At 37.0% G+C, this 7,577-nt stretch overlaps 1 protein-coding gene across 1 annotated transcript in view; it reads right to left on the bottom strand.

The window, feature by feature from the left end:
• Lama2 (laminin subunit alpha 2) overlaps positions 1-7,577 on the bottom strand; it is a 639,722-nt gene that overhangs the window by 629,823 nt on the left and 2,322 nt on the right. The window lies entirely within an intron of this gene.

Genomic DNA, 7,577 nt, shown 5'->3' with positions numbered 1-7,577 from the left:
AGCTACATTGGAATTGTTATTTGTCCTCTATATGTTGCTAAATATCTATATATTTCCTTACAAAATGGTGATATTTATGTTAATCAACTAAACAACTATTTCATGTAAGTAAATATGCTAATAATCACAAAGTACTAAATATTATGTTACTCACCGTAAGCCTCAGGGACTCAGGAATAGTTTAAAGGAAGAGGCTCAGCGGGGCACAGGCCTCAGGGGTCCACTAGGAGGACCCCATGTGGAGCAAAGCCCTTGCATTGCGCAAAGTGTCCTTCCTATGCACCAGTCACCAAACAGTGTGTTGGGTCTTCAGGAATCTTCGTAGATTAGCTTGCTGTCTGAATTAGATTAAACTTGTCATAGAAAGCTGGTGCTAAGAGTGACAATCCACTAGCCGACTGAAGTCTTAGTCTGTAATCTTTTTCTAAGTGTTATGTGTCCCAACAAACACAACATAAAACTGTAATTTTAAAATCTATACTGAAGATAACTTAAAGAAAAAAAATCACTCTTAATCTATATTGTACATCTTTAACAAAGTATTTGGCTTTAATTCATAATATTTGTTTTTTTTAATTTTATTTATTTATTTGTGTGTGTGTGTGTGTGTGTGTGTGTGGCCAGCTCAGCCCACCAGGGGGCGGGGCTGGCTGGCATGTGGTGCTGGGGGATTGAACCGTGGTCCCTGTGCTTTGCTAAGCTTGTTCTAAGTAGGTGCCCTAGACCACTGATGCATCTCACCAGCCCCATAATATTTGCATAGATGGTCTCAAAACCATTTTTAGATAGTAATTATCTGTGGCTTTTCATAAGAAAAATATATGTGAAGTTTTGCCCTGCATATTCTTTTCAAAGTTATGATTGTCAAAATCATCATTTTGATATTAATATTATATATTAATTGAATTAAGTATTAATAGTTTAACCAGAAGCAGAATCTAAAAGAGAAAAAAGGAAGAAAGGATAGGAAAGCTAAGCAATTTTCTTTGTGTAACTTTTGTTCTAAATGATAGAATTAAATCATGTCAAAATTGAATTACTTTAGTCCAAAGGTTACTAGACTCTTACAGAGATCCCTAACGTAGTTATAAAAATCAAAACAGAGCCTAGAACAAACTTCTGATTGTAAAAATAGGTAACATTTCCAAGTTCATTTCATAAAAGTAGTCATCAGATCAATAAATCATGGTGTTGTTTTTAACAATAGTGTCTAGACTTTGGCTTTGATATAGAAATGGATAATAAAAAGGGACCCCAAAGTACACCTGGGGGATTCCCATCTGTACGGGATTGTCTGGAGCTTGCTTTTGTTTTAACATGCACACTAGTTAAAGTTACTCTAAGAAACCTATGACAGATTTCTAAATACACTCAAGAAAAAGAAAAGAGCTATGGGAATTCCTTCCACCCAGCTCTTTCTGAGATTCTGATATAGTGTCCTTTGACTCTTGAAACAGTTTTGAGAGATGACAAAGGGATTTTTAAAGTGTCAGAGGATGACTTTTGAAGGAGAGTGTGCTGTGACATGGAATCACTTCAACGCCCTCCACACATGGCTCACCAAGTTAATCCTCTGTGTAGACTGTTGGTCTAGTCCCCGGAACTGTGCTTGAGAAAAGCCACCTCTGTGAATTCATTAGTCCCCTTCACTCTGCTCCAAAGTCACTAGTGTGTCAGAACCTCATACAGACTCTCACACAAAATCAGCAGGGTCACATTTCTTCAGCCCCTCTCAGTGCCCTAACCTTAGATCCTTGAAGTCTGCTCCCTGCTTGGAGATTGCCCTTCTACCTGACGTCTTTAGGATTCACTCCCTCATCTCCTGCAAAAATTTGTGACCTGCCTGGTGAGGATATGACCTGCCCTCTGAAGACAGTCTCTATCAACTTGTTTAAAATAGCACTGAACCTCCCCCCACCTCTAGAGTCTCTGACTCTCATTGCAGCACTGTATCTAGGTGTCCAGGTCATGTCTCATTCCATAGATGTAGATACCACATATATTCCCCACATGCCAGCCTTCTCATGTTCATCCTCACTAAACATAAGCTCCATAAGAACAAGGACTTTATGTATGTTTTACTCACAGGACATCTTCCCCCATTAATCACCTCTCAATACACATAACCATAGCCCCACCAATATCCTTCATGATTTCTGACCTTTAAATTCCTTCTTACAAACAAGTAAAGCCACAAGTTAGCCTTGTTTCTGTGTTCTTGAAACATACCAAGGCTGGCAAGAGTCTTGAGAACCATACAGGTATCTACTTTGGTCCTTCCAAAGTTTGCTCACTGATGGCTCCTGGGTTGCTGATTGCGTGTGCCTGGTTAGCGACCCAGTTTAAAGTTGTGCGTATGTACAAAATCTAAACACCAGTCTTCTGGACTAGGAGCTAGATATTTTTAATGGCCGTTGAAAATCCTTTCCTTTATATGTCTTTTATAGTCTTCAAGCTTCTAAATTAGGACCCCTTACAAACAGCAAAAGCAGTTTGAAGACATCATTTTATTTTTCTTTTAAACTTTGCTTGGAACTGTTTCTAGCCATATTCCAAGCACGAAGTAGATTTCTACTGGAGAGCTCTACTGACCTGAATGTCATGTACGCATACATGTTTGGACTCTATGATTTAGCCATCTAGCCATTCCACTCATCCTTTTGCATATAGCCTCGATTCAAGATTAATTTTCACATTCTGGATACAATTAGTTAGCAATTCATCCAGCTATATTACTCAGTCTTGAACTCAGAACTTTGCACATGCTGAGCAAGCTCTGTCCCACTGAGCTATAGTTCATTCATCCACTGACACTGTGTTTAGTGTTATGGTCCCATAATCCTAAAACACATTATGAAAGATGTAGGACCTGGTATAGACTTCAAGTCCAGGGAAATAGTGCTTTGGTCTCCAAGGCCCAAATCAAAATATCTAGCACAGTAGTCACTGTCCAGAAATAATATTTCGTAAGTGTATAAATGGAGGAAGAGTGAGTGACAATGTTCTGCTATTTATTTATTTATTCATTTATTTATTTATTTATTTTATGTATTTGGTAAAGGGTCTCATCACACAGCTCAGACTCCTAGTGCTCCTGTTTTCAGCTTCCCTAGTGCTGGGATTACAGACATGCACCCCAATGCCTAGACTCTATTGCTGGCTCTGCAACAGAGCCAGAATGTCATGTGGGATGGGAGATGGAACCTTGGTCCTTTCCCTACACTTGCCAAAGCAGACACTTAGTCTACTGAACTATCTCATGGGCCCTATTGTTCTGCTTTAGGTAAATAGGGACTGAAGAAATCCTGAAATGTGAAACCTATCAAATAGCAAACCTTTGAGTTATAATTCAAGTGAAAAGATGTAGGAATAATGAATCACACAAATTAAAAATTCTTTGTCATAAAATCAGTATTGTTTAGGGGCTGGGGAGATGGCTCAGTGGAATAAGCGCTCCCCTGGCAAGTGCAAGGGCCTGAGTTCAATCCCCAGTTCTGCCAAAAAAAAAATAATAAAATAAAGTAAAATCAGTATTGTTTAATATATTATCATAAAATACTTTACCTTTAATATGGTTCACTTAATACATAATCAAAATACATTATTTTTCATAAAATATCATTTTTACTTAAAATAGTCCTAGTTGGCTAGAACACTTGAGACCTATTTGAATTTTAAAATGATTACTTCTACATAAGATGAATATTATTGTAGTACTCACATTTCAAAAGATGGAGAACCTGAAGTGAATTGAGGAAGAATTGGTAAACCATATACTAATTTTTTATAATACCAAGCAAGTCTTGAGGTGGATTTAGTTCACTACTGTGTGTTGAAACCCTAGTAGAGAAAAATCTTAAGAATAAAATATAAATTTGTAGTACTGATATATGAAATAATATACATTTATACCAATTTCATTAATTTTATGTCATATGTAATAGTCAATCTTGAATATATTTTTAGACACTCTCTCTCTCTCTCTCTCTCTCTCTCTCTCTCTCTCTCTCTCTCTCTCTCTCTCTTTCTGTACTGGTGATCGAACACTGAACTATTAGTTTAATATGTATCTAATGTGCTAATGAGTTATATATGAAGCAAAAAGTAATAATTCCAGCTTTATACATACCCACAATAAATCCCCTGAAATTTTCTTAGGTAATTTGTAAATTATTTTCTTATGTTTAATACAGGATGTTTTAGCATCATGAAATGGATGGTGATGTGGAAATTTCTTACTCAGTGTTTAAATACTCTTGCCAAAAAATGTGAGAGAACTGTCCCAAACATGTTTTTTCTATTATTTTAAATTCCAGAAGCCATTTGAAAACACAATAAGTACACTTACCATTTTCTTAACATTTTTAAGAATTCAGAAATTTATATGCAACTGTGAACTCCAAAATGGTAGATCACAAACAAGAGTCTTGGCACTGAAAAAAGTAGCCTTAAAGTATCTTAGATCTCTATCTCTGTGCCTCTCAGTCTCTCTGTCTCTGTCTGTCTCTGTCTCACTCTCGCTCTCACTCTGTCTTTCCTCATTAAAGCTCTGCCCTCCAAACACTGCTGGCCAGTTCTACATTTGATCTCTGCATGGACATTCATTTCAGTGGTGCAAACACCCGGCCACAAGGAACCCAGGTAGAGCTGAACGCCTCAGATGGGTGGGTGGGGCAGGTATCTGCATTCCATCCAACTCAAGCCTTTCTCTTTGTCACTGTCTTCTCTGGATCTCAGATCAACCTTTAGAAAGGACATTTTAATCCCTCTTTCATGTAACAGTCTTTCTAAAAATTCTGAAGTTATCTCTTATTTTTCCCTCTAGAACTTTCCTTTTTCAGTTCAAAAGATGTTATGTGGAACATGCTAACACTGAAAAATCTTTTTAGACTCTTAGCAATTCTGCTTTCTTTCCTCTGAATTTAAGCCTATTTGTCAGTGACAAACCCAAGCATGCTAACTAGACCAGTCTTCTTTTACAAGCTACAAATGAGAGCCACCTTTCCACCCTCATGTTACACTATATTTTATATTGAATATTTTCCATGTCACAATGGCCTTTAGCATCTCATCTTTCACTCATTTTCACACATGCAAGTGATATAACAAATTTCCAAAAATGGGAATTATTTAACATTTGCATATGATTAATAAAACCAACCTTAGGTAGGGTTTCATTCATGATCTGAACTATGGAGATCACTGTAACTGCTAAAGTTATTCACCAGCTTCGCCAGAAGTTCTTAAAGATTTAAGAGTTCATATTTTCAATCAACTCATTACCACAGCAGTCATACTAATTGAGATTTCACTCCAAATTTACCCTGATCCACTGTGCAATATTCTTTGAAATCTATTTTCCACTCACTTGGAATTTAGCTAACATTATGCTTCTGCTTCCATATATTACTTACAAAAATATCATAAAGGATGTTATCCATTACCTTGCCCAAGGGTACAATCATTTTCACGGTATTGTTCTATTTCATTGGGCCTAAATTCAGATAAAGGGTTTCTTTGGAATATCATACTGGTTAAACCAATGTTATTCATAGTATAGTTCAGTATGCCATAGAAGGAATAGAAAATTTTAAAGAAAAAGCTAGAGGCAAATAAAGAAACAAAAATCTAAACTTCTAGCTCAGTTGCAACTATTAAAGGTTGCTTCCTGTCATCAGCTTTAACCAAGTGGCACCATACTACAAAGGGAACTGAGCTTCACAATTCGTTCTTGGCCAGGAGGATCAACGCTCATGTAAGAGAAGACAAAGCACTGGCCTGGGCCAGGCAAACATTTCTTGTCAAATTTGAATCCAATAATCCCCTATGAATATTTGCCTCAGCCCAACAACTCTGAAACTAATGCATGGACTCAAAAAAAAAAAAAAAATAATGGCTAGAAATCTGAGAGATATAAAGGGCATTTTCAGCATAAATGCTAACGGGGGTGGTTTTAAGTGCTGAATTAGTATCAGTCACATGAATTCAAGTCACAGCTACATTGAGTCTCAGTTTTTAAATGCCTTATCAGAATAATTATAGCTGAGAATGCAAATAGGATCATGTATATGAAGCACTTACAAATTCTGAAGTATTTCAAAAATTAAGCAAATCATATATACTTAGGTTATTAACAAATTTCAGCAGTGTATCTTGGAGCCAGCCTTGAGATACATTGCAGACAGTCTATGATGAAAACAATATGGGAAGGCACAACAGATTAGCATATAGTGGGCTTGGTATTGTGGTTATTTTGCTTAAGATTTCTTATTAGATAACGGCCAAGTGACCTCTCAGCAGAATGGTAGCATAAACTCTGCCTTCTGTGTTCACTCTGATTCTCCCTTCTGTGTGCCTGGACCGTGGAAATCGCGGTTAAATTAATCTCAGTTACAAGAGAAAGTACAGGGGAGGAGAGAGGAGGGAGAGACTGAGAGGAAATTCTCAGCACCCTCCTGCCCTCTGCTCTGCATGCTTTGAGTTGCTGCCACATTCCAAGTGGACAGGAAGGGTTGGTGCTCAGGCGCCTTGCTCCCCCAGCTGCCCAACAGGACTAATGTGCTGTGTATTCTTAAGATACATCGTAGAGTTCAGCAGAAATTAATAGCCAAGGTAGTATTTTAGCAATCAGCCGCCAAAGTTATTGTTAAAATCCTTGCCTCAATAACATGGCCAAAAGACATTAAACACATAGAATGCCCCTCCAAAGGTGAAACTCCAAGGAGAGAAAGTGTACGGTAAGATGTTGACGAGGGGGGTGATTACAGTGTGCTATGTGTGTGTACAGATTAGCAAAATGAAACCCATTTACTTGTCTATCAGTCTTCACTAACAAAATTCGTTGGGGAAAATTATGGTATTTAAGCCATATTGGTCCAATTCATCTCCCAGCAAAGAGACAGCAAAAACAGAAGAAAAAAAGTTATACAGTGAATTAAAGGTCATTTTTATTCTAAGAATCATAATCAAAGACTTATTATAGCAAGACACTTAGAGTATCTTTTTACTCCTTTAAAAAATAGTGCTGATAAGCATGCTAATTTAGAACAAGAGTAACCATCAGAAACTTTAGCCATGGTTTAATTCCAGTTAACTAGGAAAGGGGCAAGGATATTTCCAAACTTTAGCAGATTCAGCCTCATGAAAACTTTTCCAAGTTTCTAATTTCCAGGGTTTGTTCTCTTAGGCTTCATTGATGGATACATCAAATCTTTCATTTTTCCTGTTGTTGTTTTTTTCTTTCAGGTTCTCAGTTTAAAGAAATGTTTGCTGAAATAATGTGTTTTAAATTATGTTTTTAAAAGTTGCACATGTGTTTCTTTTAAAATTCATGATAAAATGCCCCTTGCAAGACTCCCAAGAGATTCAGAAATGACAGTTACATCAACATTAAGATGCTTTCATGAGGATCATTTAAACGACATTAAGCAACTTTTTCTAACATCCTCTACTTCACCAACCCCTGCCAAGCTAGTCTCTGACTGCTCTCAATGTTCTTAAAATATGCAAGATACAGAGGTCTTTTCTGTACTTTTAAGCAAGAGGAGAAAGTTCATTACAATAGAGACAGAGGGGGG

Source organism: Octodon degus, unplaced genomic scaffold (genome assembly GCF_000260255.1).
Source record: "Octodon degus isolate 3935 unplaced genomic scaffold, OctDeg1.0 scaffold00034, whole genome shotgun sequence".
Classification (NCBI taxonomy): domain Eukaryota; kingdom Metazoa; phylum Chordata; class Mammalia; order Rodentia; family Octodontidae; genus Octodon; species Octodon degus.
Note: the sequence above shows the minus strand (reverse complement) of the source record. Positions and strands in the feature narration are given on the sequence as shown.